The following is a 15,513-nucleotide window of genomic DNA, read 5'->3' on the forward strand; positions in this document are numbered from 1 at the left end:
ACCTCCACCTACGCAAATGCGATGAGAATGCCTTAGAGGTAGTTCTCCGCAAGATTTATAAGAGAGCGCTCGACCTCCCCATAACGACGTCCAACAAGCGTCTCCTCGGTCTGGGGATGACCAACACCTTTGGGGAGTTACGAGAAGCTCATCTTAACAATCAATACTTGCGCCTAAGCAAAACACCTGCGGGGAGCCGCCTTCTAACCCGCTTACACATTTCCTACGCAACACATACAGAAGAACGGGTCGGCATCCCTGAAGCCTGGCGCTTTGCACTCCAGGTGCGACCCCTTCCGAAGAACATGACTGCAGACACCCATGATGGTCGCCGTCTCGCGCGGGCGGAGGCTATTTCTCAACAATATGGCCACAAGCCAGGTGTCTTCTATGTGGATGCGGCCGGCCCGCACCATGGGGGTTGGTACACGGCGGCCGTCATCCACCAAAACACTACAGTTCAGGGCCTTACTTTCCGTGCCCCAAACATTACATTTGCGGAAGAGATCGCCATTGCACTGGCCGCCGCAGATCCAGAGTCCCGAGTCATTATTACGGACTCCAGGGGCGCCTGCCGCAATATTGAGCAAGGATACATTCCAGACCGTGCTTTCAAAATTCTCCACGCATGCGATTACACAGGGTTTCCGACCCATCGTACCATCGTGTGGGCTCCGGCTCATGCGGGTCTTGAGGGGAACGAGGCAGCCGACGCTGCCGCCCGCGCGCTTACTCACCGGGCGTCGCCTCATCCGCAGCCTGATCCGGAATTCAATTTCAATCCGGCCATCACCTTTAAAGAGATCACCTCTCTTTATCAAAATTTTCATGGTCTCTATCCCCCTCCCTGTAAAGGCCTCACCAGGGTGGAGGAGCGCTGGCTTCTCCGCCTCTATACCAATACTGTACTGTACCCGGCAGTACTTAAGCACTTCAATTCTTCTTTCTCGGGCGCGTGCCCACACTGTGAGGAGGAGTTTTCGGACACCTACCACATGGTGTGGGCATGCCCTTCCAATCCTGCCTACCCACCCCACCTCCACCCCACTCGAGAGGCCTGGGAAGCTGCCCTGCGCGGCTGCTCCGAACTCCATGCCCAACAGGCATTGGTAGCTAGAGCCCGAGCCGCTGCGGAAGCTACAGGGATCCCGGACTAGGGCTCCCTCCTAGTGTTTGTAAGGGACGGGCCCTTCCGGCTCGCCCCATCGACCTCTCACTGTAAATAGAAATAAAAGTTTTCCTCCTCCTCCTCCCTGCAAGATCATGGAACATGTCATATACTCTCAGGTAATGGACTTCTTAGACGCTAACAATTTCTTCCATCCATCCCAGCACGGTTTCCGCAAGGGGTATTCATGCGAAACACAACTAGCCATGTTCCTCAACGACTTACATACTAACCTGGACGCTAACCTTCAAGTTGACGCCATCTTTCTGGATTACGCTAAAGCATTTGATAAAGTTCCACATCAACGTTTAATACAAAAACTTTCTATTCTAAACATTCATCCTAACGTGCTAAACTGGATCAAGGCCTTCTTAAGAAATCGCTTTCAGTCAGTCATTGTAAATAACCAGTCTTCCAACCCTCTCCCTGTAACATCCGGCGTCCCACAAGGCTCTGTTCTTGCACCCCTATTGTTTTTAATATATATTAATGATCTCCCTCAATACGTATCCTGCCAAATTCGAATGTTCGCTGACGACTGCGTAATTTACCGCCAAGTAACAAACATAACTGATCATGAAGCCCTCCAGCAGGACCTTAACCAAATTGAACAGTGGTGCGCAGATTGGCTTATGACCCTCAACCCTAGCAAATGCAAGCTTCTTTCCATCACCCGTCGCAAAAAGACTCATGCCTTCCAATACAAAATCGCTAACGAGTCCGTAGAATCGGTATCATCTTTCAAATACTTAGGCGTCACATTATCTAATGACCTAACATGGAATGCACATGTTACTAACGTGATATCATCGGCTAACAAAACTCTGGGATTTCTTAAACGTCACCTTCGCCTCACCTCACATCACGTGAAATTGCTCGCCTACAAGTCACTCATTAGACCTAAACTTGAATATGCATCCGCCATATGGGACCCGCATCATATTAACCTCGTAAACGATCTAGAAGCCGTTCAAAACCGCGCTACAAGGTTCATTCATTCTTCTTACTCCTACGACGTCAGTGTTTCAGCCTTAAAAACCAAATCAGCACTATCGCCTCTTTCCGTTCGTCGTCGCATAGCCACGCTATCACTGTACCACAAGTTCTTTTACTCATCACTTAACCGCGCCCCTTACATCACGCCAGCATCATACATTTCTCATCGCACTAGCCACACGCTTCAAGTTTTTCGCCCACGTGCCCGAACTGTTACTTTTTCAGCCTCCTTCTTCCCACGTGCAGCTAAAGATTGGAACGGCCTTCCCCAGCATATCGTCGACATCACCTGTCCTTCATCATTTGCAAGCAATCTAAACAACATTTTTTGTTCATGATCACTGGTGGCATTGTTTTGTGCCTTTTTTTCTAATCCCACCCCTTATGTAATACCCCGCGAGGGGTCTTTAAGGTAATAAAATGAAATGAAATGAAATAGCGGCTATCGAAGTAAAACCCCGGGGACCCCCATTTGCATCAAATTTGGGGGCCGCCCGTTTGACGCATAACGATCGAAGTGGTGTCATTTGACTTGTCATGTTCCTGAGGATAAAATAAATATTTAGATGAAGCCCAAAATATGTGTGGGATTCGCACAAACGACCTTTTCGCCCCCAAACTGTGCATTCCGGGGACTTCCAGACAGCCATAAGGCCTAATCGTTTGTCGCAGAGGGTTCCGGATGCGGTCAAACAATTCATCTTGTAATGCACACGTTTATAAAATTCGTTAAGTGATATATAAGGAGGAAACATACCGGATTTAGCGAAGGTGGCTGTAAATCGCAATAGTAGTGCAAAATCTTTTATGTAGATGACGCTGCTTGTATCTTAGAACGAATGTTTCCGAAACGAAATGCCCTCAGATGTTTGTATTTTGTCTTCTCCACGTTTGCTGAGCACCCCGATCTAGGACCCCAATCTAAACACTTGAAGCTCTCGTAGCTAACGCTCTTAAGTCCAACGCTGATGCAGTGTTGGCGGAGAATTTTTTTTAGCGGCAGTGACGTGGTGCTTATCATAAAATAGCAAAGCAAAAAAAAATACTTTACGATGTCGTTCATTGCCTTCACTGAACATTTCATGACGGTGACACGAAAATGTCGCTAAATATAGACAGCAGCGTATGCAGCCGAAGGTGAAATGCGGCGGCCGGCGAGTTTGAACCGATTTGATTCTCGGTCGAAATGAGAATAAAGTCTTGGGACTGACATCAACCGCGCGCTTTAAAGAGTTTCACCTGCTTTGACACAGCCTAGCTCCTGTGCACCCGCGCTCGGTCCTCTAAACTACTCTGGTCCCAGTGTGACTGTGTGCTATGACAATCTGAGCGAAAAGGAGGATGTCTGGAGGTTTTGATGTGCACCACGGCCATACAGTTGAGCGACATGATAACGTACGGGCGCGGCATGCCAGCCTGAATACCGGCCGCCAGCGTCAGAAAAATGCGACAGTAATGTTTGTTCAAGTCCATACTAAGCCGTCGGATGGAGTATCGTTGGCCAATATCGAGTCGTTGGTAGAAGCGATAACAGGAATACAATCAAATGTCTCCCCACGGCGCCTTTAATTGCTGCTGCTCAATCGCGGCTTTCCTGGCCTCAGCTGGCTCCGCTCCTGAAGGTGTCGCGGAAACAGAGCATATCTTTGTTTTACTATGAGACGAGGTTCACAGTAAAACGATGACGAGAGCAGCACCTCAGCGCTAGCCAGTTTCGAAGTGCACTCAGCTGCTGCATCGATGCGAAACCGGCTAGGCTTAGCGACGACTAGGGCAGCCAGGGGGTAGCGCGTAGTTCATTGCCCGGCGCGCCCGCGGGCGGCGTCGTTCCCGAAAGCTCGCCTCGCTCACTCCCGCTGGCTCACTGATTGGCTCAACAGCTTGCGACCTTCACTCGGAAGGCTGGAAAATCGAGAAGCGAGCGACTGGCGCTGCGACTGAGCGATACTTGATGCCCACGTTTGCACTACTGGTGAACAACCTTTAACGCACATATGCTTGGGTTATCGGCTGCGTTGCGGCGAGTCTTAGTTAAGATCGTCCGCGACGCCATCGTCAACCTCCGTGACGCACAGGCTGAGAACTTCAATTCCAGTACGTGCCGAAACAACTCGTATTTATCGTAACGATACGAACTCGAAAACACGCCTGCTTCGATGCGCTAGTGGGCTCTTGCTTGTTAAACTACACGCGATCAGGATGCGGCGAGTGCTAGCCGCTGTTGCATATTAGCTAAAGTGAGACGCAAGTATCGACGTAGTTTCGTAACGCAGTTGATATCAAAGGACTCCGCTTGTACTGGTCACCGATAAGCTGTTAAGTTTCATGATCTCCGGTGAGCGTGCCAGTGTCGCTCGCGCAAATTAATGCATAGCAGCTACTCTCCATCGTGCCAATTGCGTTCAACTTATCCACGATATTCGCCAGCTTGAGATACGGCGCTCTTATTCGCTGTTTTTGTCGCAACTTAGTGATTTTATCTGGCATAAAACGAAATTGCATTCTGTCAACACCGTCGTCTGCTCCGTCGTCTGCTCCGTCGTCTGCTAGGCATCCGGGTCACTTCAGGGGATCACAGGATCGCAGCTTCTACAAACCACATACCAGAAAAAGTAACTGAAAGCGCTTTAGTATTCTTAAATAATATAAAAAATAATTTAAAATAAATGCAATGTCTTTGTTGTGAAGATAATATAAGTATTCATGGTTTAAAAAACTAGTTTTTTTGTCGGTTGCAAATTTTCACCGACACGAAAGCGCAGCTGTCGGCGCCATTGCAGCGCAACCGATACGTTGTGTTTTGTATTATTTGCCTCTTTGAGGCATTGCTTGAATACTTGTACGGTGGACACGTGTGAAGAACTCATTCAATAGGAAGGTGAGCAGGAGTGTGTTTTGGAAGCCAACGACCAGGATTTCGGCCTGTCAACATTGGCGAGTTTCAACGGGTAAGCCATGAAGAAAGAGTGCTGCGACGTCTTTTCATCTGTTAGGGGAACGAAGACTCCTGCGCCGTTTTACTAAGCCTGGATGAATCGCATGGCCGGTGAGTCCCGCTCTGCGTTTCTTTGCTAATGATCTGTATTCACACGCGCTATTTGTATGCGGCTATATAGGGATGTGAGTGGAGGCAGTCCGCCTGCGGTTGCCGCAGCTACAATGCGGCGCCAAAAAAGCAGGGCCTATATCCTGCATGACAAGTGTTGTTCTCATTGTCTGTATGTGCATTTATTACTCGCGTGCCATGGTAAATAAAAATGGCACCAGATATCACAACAGAGTTACGCTTTCGCTTGCTAGCGCTTCGACACTCGGTGCAAAAGCATGGATTTGCACTGCGTAGAAGACGATGAGCGAGAAGTGCTGCGCGGCGGAGCGCTCGCGCTTGGCCAGCTGCGATCAGACCGCACTATTTTGCTCAGTGTTAGTACTCATCGGATTAGTGCTTGTGCCTTAATATGCGTCATACTAAATTTTGAGACAGTGATCGCATGCGAAAGGCTAGTTCATATTCATCGCCTTGTCATTTGTAAACTTGTCTGTGCTTCCCCAGTGGAACAGGATTTGAGGCCGTGTTATGTCAAAGTTAGATCAATCTTGCTTCTCCTGAGCTGTAAACTTTGATGCTTCCTCTCCTTCTGAGCACTGCGAGCTGTCGGAGATGCAACTGCACAATTATTTAGGATTTCTACCTTTTTGCTATATCCCTCGCTTTTGCGGCCCGCATTCAAGTCGTTCGCCATTGTCGATGGTTTTTTGTTACTTATTTTCGCTTTGTTATTTATTCTTGGTTGCGTGCCATCAGCTGTGGTGCCGGCGATCCTCCGAGCTCGGAACTCTTCCCAGGCACGGGATCCTACCCACAGACCTCCCTTCGCCGCACTCACGAGTGTTCTTTGGTATTTTTTGTTTCTCTTGCCTTTACTTGCATTGCCAGTCGACAAATTTGTGCAGCTTTTAATTGTATGCAGATTTGTTAAATGCGCTAGTAATTTTTCTATGATGCCAAGCTGTGCTGTGAGGTATCAAGCTTCCTGCTAGTGAAGGCATGCTTTTTTCAATTCTCTCTTCTCATTTAACCAAGGCAGACTGGTTGCAACTTTCAATTTAATACCTACACATTGGTGCAAGGCACCATGATAGGAATTAATGAAAACCTGCACATCCTATATTCAAATTGGTGTGCGGTATTTCAGCCAGCTCATCTTTCAGTGTGGTTATAACAGTCATTGTGACTCTTCTCAAAGAATGTATATGGGTGCATTACATAAAATCTGTTCATTTGTTTTGTCATGGGCTAGCTCATTGGTTTTTATTTACTTACATTACGTCTAAGTTTAGTTTTTAAAGCAGTAGATGATTTCCTCTCTTGTCATTCATGACATGGCTACAGCCACTGACAGCTGTTGCTCTTGATGTATTTATTTGCAGTTGCCAGCGGCCAGCATCTATTGGGCCATGCGTGCTTCCTGCCTTCGGCTGTGTCATCCCTCCTGATCCGTTCATGGTAGTTATTCTTTTTCAGTGATGCATATCTTAGCTGCCTATTTAGAAAAATATTTTCAATATAGGCTTGCAGCTAGGTTTAGAAATGCATGAAACTCTACATGCACTTCACAGCAGTGCCTCAGCTTATAATTACCGGAACTGTAGACTTGTACAAAATATTGTCGCTGATGTAGCTCTTGACGCAGCTGCTGTTAACATAAACGTGCTTTGACATTGCACACCTGTTGCCTGGTATGCATATGTGTCCTCGAAAAGGACCTATATGTTCATTTATCCCTTTAAAAACATTGTGCTCTACAATGATGGTTTACCAGTATTTCTGATACAGAGACCAAATTGTCAGTCAGTAATGTAACATTGCACGATAACACCAATCCTTGTATGATATAGCATCCTTGCAATGCACTGGGCAAGCTGCTGTCAGCACAGATTTATTGCTGGTTTATTGCCATAGCATATGGTTATACTGCACAGTTTGTACCTCTACCTTCTTAAAGCTTTATACTTTAAAAATTTAAAATTAGTTGAAGGAAAATTCAAGGAAATGTAACAGTAACTGTCTCACATTTTGGTGGACACTTGAACCGTGATATAAGGGAGGGATATAGAAGGGAAGTAATGAAGAGCTGATGCCCATGTTAGATGCCCCTCTTTAGTTAAACATACCTCGCAATTAACACATTTGGTGCAAAACAAACATGGGACTTGCACGTTCACAAGCACCCTCATGTCAGTAAAACAAAGTGCCAATGTTGCCGTACTTTAGAGCTTTGCTCCTAAAAGCGCAGCTGACTGCTGCTCAAAGTTGAGAGCAAAAATATGTCTAATTTTCCTCATGTGCAGTCTGCGGTGCTGGTGCCATTTGCAATGGTGATTGACATTGAGTTGCATGATGCTCAGTCTGTTCCTGGAGTTAGTGATTTTGTCTGTCATGTGAATGTGCTGTTAAAATTAGTGCAAAACAATGGTTCTCTAGTTCATTTTAGGTAACTGTGTCCTGTGCCACATGCTACCACCCATTTTCCTCAAATTTCCTAATCTCATTTAGCCATCTGATTGCCACCCATTCATGCATTCACCTACTCTTGGAATCCTCCCAGTGTTTTAGTGTGGTATTGCTTATATCTTCTCTGCATTACACATGCATTGCACTTCCTCTTTTTTTGATTTAGTCAAGAGATCTCTGTTCCTGTTTCTTGCATAAGCATAAGAGGCGACTCAAGTGCACCATCTAGGCTTGTGATGCAATGTGTAGGGCGCTTCGTTTTTGGGTAAAACCTGGTTTCTCCCTAATGTTGCATCAAAAAAGATTCTTAAAGATCAGGTTCAACCCAATTTCTGTGCAAATGTGCCTGTAAGAAAGTGTGGTTTGAAGGTGCACAAAGGCAAAGAACTGCTAGAGTGTAGTTTAAGGGAGGAAACAGCGCAATGAAACACGGACACACGAAGAACGGACACACACGAGCGCTGACTCACAACTGAAATTTATTTTGAAGAAAAGATGCTTAAATAGGAGACATGCGAGGGTGCTTAACAGGGCTGCTGCAGCGATAACCGCCAATCAGTGTGGTCGCGTCACAAAATTTCAAAAACAGCAACGAAAGAAGTAAGTGATAAAAAACGGTGTAAAGGGCCGCAAAAAGGTGGTCAGGTGACAGTAACAATAACAAGACCAATGGGGGGGAGAGCATTAAAGCCATGAGGAACACAGATGTGAAAATACAGGTGAAACATAAAAATGAAAGACGTACAAGCTTTAAAAGCGTGCCCAAAAAGGGGGGGGGGGAGATAAAAGCGTTAAAATCTTAAGACGCAGCGAAGGATAAAACAAGATAAAGGCACTACCAACAAGGGATCACAGAATCATTAGGCTATAGGTTGCACAAGAAAACTTAAGTGTTCATCAGGCCACCCAGAAAATTTAGCTCTTTTCCCGACAAGGAGAGGGATGCAGTGCTCACGCATTGTTGACCAGCTTGCTGAACAATGCAAGCTGAATTGTTCAGCTTGCATTGTTCAGCTTGCATTGCATTGCATTGTTCAGCTTGCACACCTCGGACCTGTTCAGCTTGCTGAACAGGTCCGAGGTGTGGCCGGGGCTTCTTGATCATGGAGCCGGCTACTGATACAAGCAGATGCAAAGGGTAGCCTCGGACCTGCTGCTTCAAACGATAAACGCAGAAATTTTGTGGCAATGCCCTACCTCCACACCATCGGCCATCGTCTAAAGAAAGTCGCACAGCGCGCCGGCGTGGATGTCGTCTTCACGGCTCCCAACAAGCTTTCCGCCCTCTGTTCCAAAGTGAATAACCCGCCGGAAACCCGAGGGTGTAGGGTGGCACACTCTGATCAACATGTCCCCTGTGATTTAGAAATAATTTACTCCATCCCAGTGTCATGCGGGAAGAGGTACATCGGTCAAACGGGAAGGTGCATCAATATCCGCCTCCAAGAACATCAAAACAACGTAAATAGTATAGCAATTTCTGGGCACCTGGCTAAGCACTGTAAGAAGTGCAAAATCACAGAAGACGACACTGAAAGAATCTGCACCCCTGACTTTAATCGCTGCACCACTATCGGCCGAGGACGAGAGAGGTTGACGAGGGAAATCCTAGAAGCCCTCCAAATTCATCAAGCTGGTGAACAATGCGTGAGCACTGCATCCCTCTCCTTGTCGGAAAAAGAGCTAAATTTTCTGGGTGGCCTGATGAACACTTAAGTTTTCTTGTGCAACCTATAGCCTAATGATTCCGTGATCCCTTGTTGGTAGTGCCTTTATCTTGTTTTATCCTTCGCGGCGTCTCATGATTTTAACGCTTTTATCTCCCCCCCCCCCCCCCCCCCTTTTTGGGCACGCTTTTAAAGCTTGTACGTCTTTCATTTTTATGTTTCACCTGTATTTTCACATCTGTGTCCCTCATGGTTTTAATGCTCCCCCCCCCCCCCCCCCCCCCCCCCATTGGTCTTGTTATTGTTACTGTCACCTGACCACCTTTTTGCGGCCCTTTACACCGTTTTTTATCACTTACTACTTTCGTTGCTGTTTTTGAAATTTTGTGACGCGACCACACTGATTGGCGGTTATCGCTGCAGCAGCCCTGTTAAGCACCCTCGCATGTCTCCTATTTAAGCATCTTTTCTTCAAAATAAATTTCAGTTGTGAGTCAGCGCTCGTGTGTGTCCGTTCTTCGTGTGTCCGTGTTTCATTGCGCTGTTTCCTCCCTTAAATGTATTACCAACTAGCCCGGAACCTTGCTCTTCTGGAGTGTAGTGGATGTCACATAATTCTTCTGACAGATTTTTTAAACAATTCTGGTTATTTTATTTCTCTTTTAATGTTTATTGTTTGTCGGTTGCTTATAATTTTTGGATAAACTGAAAACTACATGTACTGACTGGTATTTCATTCCAATAATTATACCCATTATTATGAAGCTGTGTTGGAAGGTAGGTGTGCATTTAGTATGCGTGCTTTGAATTTCAGTGATTGTTTCTGCAATGCAAAATGGAGGACAGGTCTCTGCTGTGCGAGTTTTTTGCAATGGAGTGAAAGTAGCTGGAGCAGCATTTGCTACTGTGTCACCAAGCCAAAAGTTCTCCCACAGACCACTGAGCTTCTGAATACCTATGGCTTAAAGCTCGAAGCTCTGGTTGGCCTTCCCGAGGTTTTCTGCATTAACGAGTGCAAGCCCAAGGGCTCAGAGCTAACAAAGCATTTGAAACCATAGAGCTATACACAGTAGTGCTGGGACCGTGCAGCAAGTCAGTGTGAATTAGGTCGCGATAAACGTGGTTTACTGTAGAAAGCTTGTGTGAAAAAATAGTTGCGCTCACAGAAACCGCTGTTTCTTTCTTAGTTGGTCATTGAAACAAAGCAATGCATGTAAAATTTTATATCTCACTGATCCCTCTATTTTTTTCCAGCTAAAGACCAAGAGTCACATGGAAGTTGTGCAAGCCACCAAGTTGCGTGTGATTTTTGCCAGGGACCTGGAGTAGGCTGGGAAATTAGTGGATGGTCAGTGGTATTCACTCAGTAAGGCAAGCTTTTTCTGTAAGTACAGTTTTTGGCATGGCATTGCTTAGGAACGCATGCATTAATCTGACTACTCTATGCCCGCCCATGCTTCAAGAATAATGAAGTTTATGAAAAAAATTGATTTCCGAAAAAGAATTTCCGCTTCTGTTATGTTTTTTTCAGAAAAGTATTTGCCATTTAAAGGGCTGTGAGAACCTTAAAAATTATTATGTGCTTGTTTTGGCTTTTTTTTTTCAAATTTCTTCCACATCTATGTTGGCCTGACCTTGTAGCTTGTCTGCATGAAATTGGCTGCTACCTACAGTTTGCTTTTTTGTTGCTCCTTTATTGCCTGTCACAATCTTTACTTTGCGTGGCAGTGTCATGCAGTTTGGGAAGTAATCTGACCTTATTTCTGCATTGGCCTGTAGTGCAAGCTTTTGCATGTGGGGCATGTTTATGGTGTCCTTTCGTTTGCTGTAACTGCAGTTTGGCCATGAGGGTTAGAGGCTTAGTCCTTTTTTTATTTTGATGCAGTGTCATATACTTCATGCATAAATTAATGAAGTAAGCACTATTTTTTGTAATAAATGAACATTCATTATAGCTGTGGCCATTATAAGTGCACTTGACTCTAAAATGGCTTTCTTTCGGCCTTCAGTATTACATCTTAAAACCAGCCGGAAGACACAAAACAGGAGAAGAGATGAGCACAAGATGAGGCTGGTCTAACAACTGAAATTTTATTGAAGGAAAGTGGCAAAAGAAGACCTGCAAAGAGATTCAAGCATGCAAGACCCCAAAGCAGTGAGAGGGCAAAAAATAACCGAAAGGCACTGATGTACTAGTAAACCATCTAAAGAACTAATTCCTTACAGTGAAGGTTCACCGACGGTTTAGCCAGGCACTTGTTTTTAGCCTTACTGATGTAGTAAGCCTCAACTATGTCAGGACAGATTTATCACTTCCCAAAACCACTGATGTGCCGCAGAAATCAGGCGTGCAAAGAGAAAGGTCGTCCTCCGATTACATTCACGAGTTTGAACGTGCAGTGTCAGGTGAAAATTCGCCTTCCTCTCTATACAGTGAAAGTGTTCTCAGCCAGGCGCACATTCAGATATCTGCTTGTCTGCCCATAGTAGTTTCAGCTACGAGGCAGTGGAATGCAAAAAAAACCTTTACTTTTGCAAGTGGTGAACATTTTTTATCTGCCACTGTGCATAGCGGACGATTACCCGTAGTTGTATCAAGCCTAGTTTGAACGAAGAAGCAAAGGGCTCCTACCTTACTTTTAGCGGTCAAGACAACAACAACATCATACTTTGGTGCAACTTTCTTGAAATGGTGCGAAATAGCGTGGATGTAAGGTATAGAGCCCGTCTTTTTGTGCTGCTCAACTACGTCAGCATCATGTGAACGGTGTTCCGTTCCCTCGAGAGAGTAAAAGCACACTCTGACAGGTGCGCAAGATGGGCAAGTGGGAACCCAGGTGCCATTGGCTTGGAAACCTGCTCCGAGAATGCATTCTAAGCACTGTGATGGCATGACTTTCATAAAGTGGTCGTGATGCATGTGATTGCCAACCTGTCCTTCACCAGCCTCGAGTGGTTCAACTCGTAGCTAAGAGGCTTCCTGATCTTGGGCTTTGGCGCCAACATATGTGGTCGTCCGCAAAGCGGAGGTCTAAGTCAAGAAGCTACAAACGGTTATGCTTAGTGAAATTCAGACGTAAAAGATAGGCTTTGACCACATGCCTAAAGATTTCTAAAACGTCTTGTGCCAACTTATCTGAGCCCTCCTTGTGCAAAAAAATTAGGTAGCTATCAACATAATGAAATGCTACTATGCCGATGCCTTCCAAACAGGGCTTTGATGCGGTATCGACTCTGGACAGAAGAATGTCGCGGAGGAACAGTGCAACCTGGGACCCTCTGCATATGCCTGATTTCTGATGTAAATACCGCCTTGCCAACTCACTAAAGTGGAGTTCTGTGGAGTTCTAGTTTCTTGTGGACAGCAACCTGGGCAGGTGCTCTGCAGTGAGCATCGACATGGAGGGCCTGCACTATTCATTGTCACATGATAGACATCTGAGGCATGTGCAAACTGCATCAGGGTGAACAATGAACATGCTTTTACAGATGATTGCGTAATTTCGGTTGCTGGCTTCTTGGGGCTGCTGTCCTTTTACTGCAAATCCGTATTTGTCAGTTGGCAGGGCGGTATTTACACGCAGGTCGTACCTTTGCTCAGCAACATTTTTTTGTCTAAAGTCGATAAGGCATTGGAGGCCTGTTTGGAAGACCTTGGCATAGTAGCATTTCGTTATGTTCATGACTGTAATTTTTCTGGACATAGAAGGCTCAGATAAGTTGGCACAAGATGTTTTAGGAGTCCTTAAGGCATGCGGTCAAGGCCTGTCTTTTACATCAGAATTGTCTAAGCAGAACCGTTAGCAGTTTCTTGATGCAGACTTGCGCTTTGTGGACGAATATGTTTGTCGGGGCTACAGCTAAAGATCGGGGAAGGCTCTTTTTAGCTACGAGTCGGACCACTCGTTGGGGAGGGATGGTGAAGAGGTGTATTTGTCGATGGTTAAGGTCAGTAAAGATGGAAACACTTGATGGGTGTGCAATCGTGTGCATGACATCAGCTTTAGATAAGTCATGCCATCACTGCTGAGGACGCATTCTTGTAGCAGGTTTCCAAGCAGCTGGGTTCCCACTTGCCCATCTCAACAACCTGTCATAGTATGTTTTCACTCGCTCGAGGGTAAGGAGCAGATACTCCGATGATGCTGATACACCTTACCTCCACAGTATTTCACAGTCTCAAGAAAGTCGCAGGGAAGCGTAATGCTGCTGTTGTCTTAACAGCGAAGTGCAAGACAGGAGGCCTTTGCGCCGCCATTAAAAAGGCTTGATAAAACTGGGTACTTGTCCACAATGGACAGTGTCACAAAAAAAGGTTCACCACTTGCAAAGTAATGGAGTATATTGCATTCCACTGCCTTATGGCTGCAACTAATATGGGCAGATGGGCAGATATCTGAATTTGCACCTGACTGAGCACTTTCACTCTATAGGGGGAAGGCAAATTCTAATCTGGCACTGCACGCTAAATCTTGTGAATGCAAATCTGAGGATGACCTGTCTCTTTGCATGCCTAATTTTCACGACACATCAGTGGTTTATGGAAGGGATAAATCTGTCGGTAGATAGTTGAGGCTTACTACATCGGTAAGGCTAAGGACACATGTGGCTAAGCCATCGGAAAACCTTCACTGTAAGGAATTTGCTTTTTTAGATGATTCATTAGTATGCCAGTGACCTTAGATTGCACTTCGCCCTTTCACTGCTTTATGTTATTGTGTGCTTGTATCTCTTCGCGGGTCTTCTTTTGCGGCTTTCCTTCAATGATGCCGCCGCAGTGGCTCAGTGGTTATGGCGCTCGGCTGCTGTCCCAAAAGACGCAGGTTCGATCCTGGCCGCACCAGTCAAATTTCAATGGAGGCGAAATTTTAGAGGCCCGTGTACTGTGCGTTGTCAGTGCACGCTAAAGAACCCCAGGTGGTCGAAATTTCTGGAGCCATCCACTACGGCGTCCCTCATAGCCCGAGTCGCTTTGGGACGTTAAACCCTCACAAATCAAATAATCAAAATCTTCAATTAAATTTTTGTTAGTCCCGCCTCTTGAGCTCATGTCTTGTGTGTTCTGGCTGGTTTTAAGGTGAGTCAGTACCAACTCGGCCAGTCATAAGCCTTGTTCAGTATTACAACATTTTGAATAAAGTGAGTTTACTAGGCTATGTTGCCGGGGATCGTGTCCGCAGCAGTTGTGGGCAACTCAGAAGAGATAGCGCCATATGATTGGTTGTGTAATTGGCAGAGGATGATGTGAGGATGATGCTCGAAAAGAAAATTTCCTAATTGGATAATTATTTGCAGCCAAAAATGTCCAAAAAGTGGCTGGGCCAGAGAAAAAGTGCCGCAAATTTGAAAACGCTGAAAGTAGGAGCTACAGCGTAGTGCGAAGTTTGAAAAACTGGAAGTATGGACAAAGCCAAAGCTTGGCGCCAAGTTTGAAAACTCGAAATGAGCAATCACGTGACCAGTGATAAGTTTCCTATACTTAACTAGGAGATAGGAAAAAGAATGATAAATTAGAGGCAATTAGGTAATTATTGAGAAGCGAAAGGCAATGAATGCGTGATTAGACTGGGCAAGTATTCAGTGAGTGGGCAGGAACGATCCATGGAGGAAAATTTGAAAACTCGAAATCGTTGCTGGGATGAAGTGAGGGTAAAATAAGAGTTAATTGATAACCAATCAAGTCAACGAGAAAACAACCATGGCGCCAAATTTGAAAGGCGACCAGTGTCGAGGAGGCGTCAACGCTTTCACATTTTTTTTGCGCAGGTAGCAGCGGTGATCTCTATTTTTTGTTTTTTTCAGCCAAGACAAAAACCATTTTTCTTGGCTCATGGGCGATGTATCTAGGAACCTGCGGCCAGGACAACGCTGGACAGCATGCATCAGCAAGCTCGAAAAAAAAGCACGAAACAGTAAATAAATATTGATCATTTTCATTTCAATTCTAGTGGTTTTGTGCACGAATTACTCTGGAATGCACAAAGCTTGTGTTGACAGGCGACCATTAACAAGCTGTGCATTTTTGTGCATAGCGTACTCCAGAACACAAATCCTGTGTTAATTGACAGGTGACAGTAACGACTGTTACACAGTGTACGAGCACTACACAAGACACACTACAGAAGACAAGGCAAACTACAGAAGACAAGACAGACTACAGAAGACAA

At 45.6% G+C, this 15,513-nt stretch overlaps 2 long non-coding RNA genes across 5 annotated transcripts in view; both read left to right on the top strand.

Moving 5' to 3' along the window:
• LOC144114991 (uncharacterized) overlaps positions 1-15,513 on the top strand; it is a 462,217-nt gene that overhangs the window by 276,637 nt on the left and 170,067 nt on the right. The gene's annotated exons all lie outside the window — the stretch shown is intronic.
• LOC144114986 (uncharacterized) lies at positions 4,907-15,288 on the top strand. Of its 4 annotated transcripts, none has more exons than XR_013311182.1 (5): positions 4,907-5,210; positions 5,970-6,063; positions 6,596-6,671; positions 10,601-10,730; positions 15,149-15,288. It is a non-coding gene; the product is annotated as an uncharacterized LOC144114986 (long non-coding RNA). The 4 variants fall into 4 exon arrangements; XR_013311183.1 differs by having other exon boundaries at positions 10,601-10,712; XR_013311184.1 differs by having other exon boundaries at positions 10,601-10,694.

Source organism: Amblyomma americanum, chromosome 1, assembly GCF_052857255.1.
Source record: "Amblyomma americanum isolate KBUSLIRL-KWMA chromosome 1, ASM5285725v1, whole genome shotgun sequence".
Lineage (NCBI taxonomy): Eukaryota > Metazoa > Arthropoda > Arachnida > Ixodida > Ixodidae > Amblyomma > Amblyomma americanum.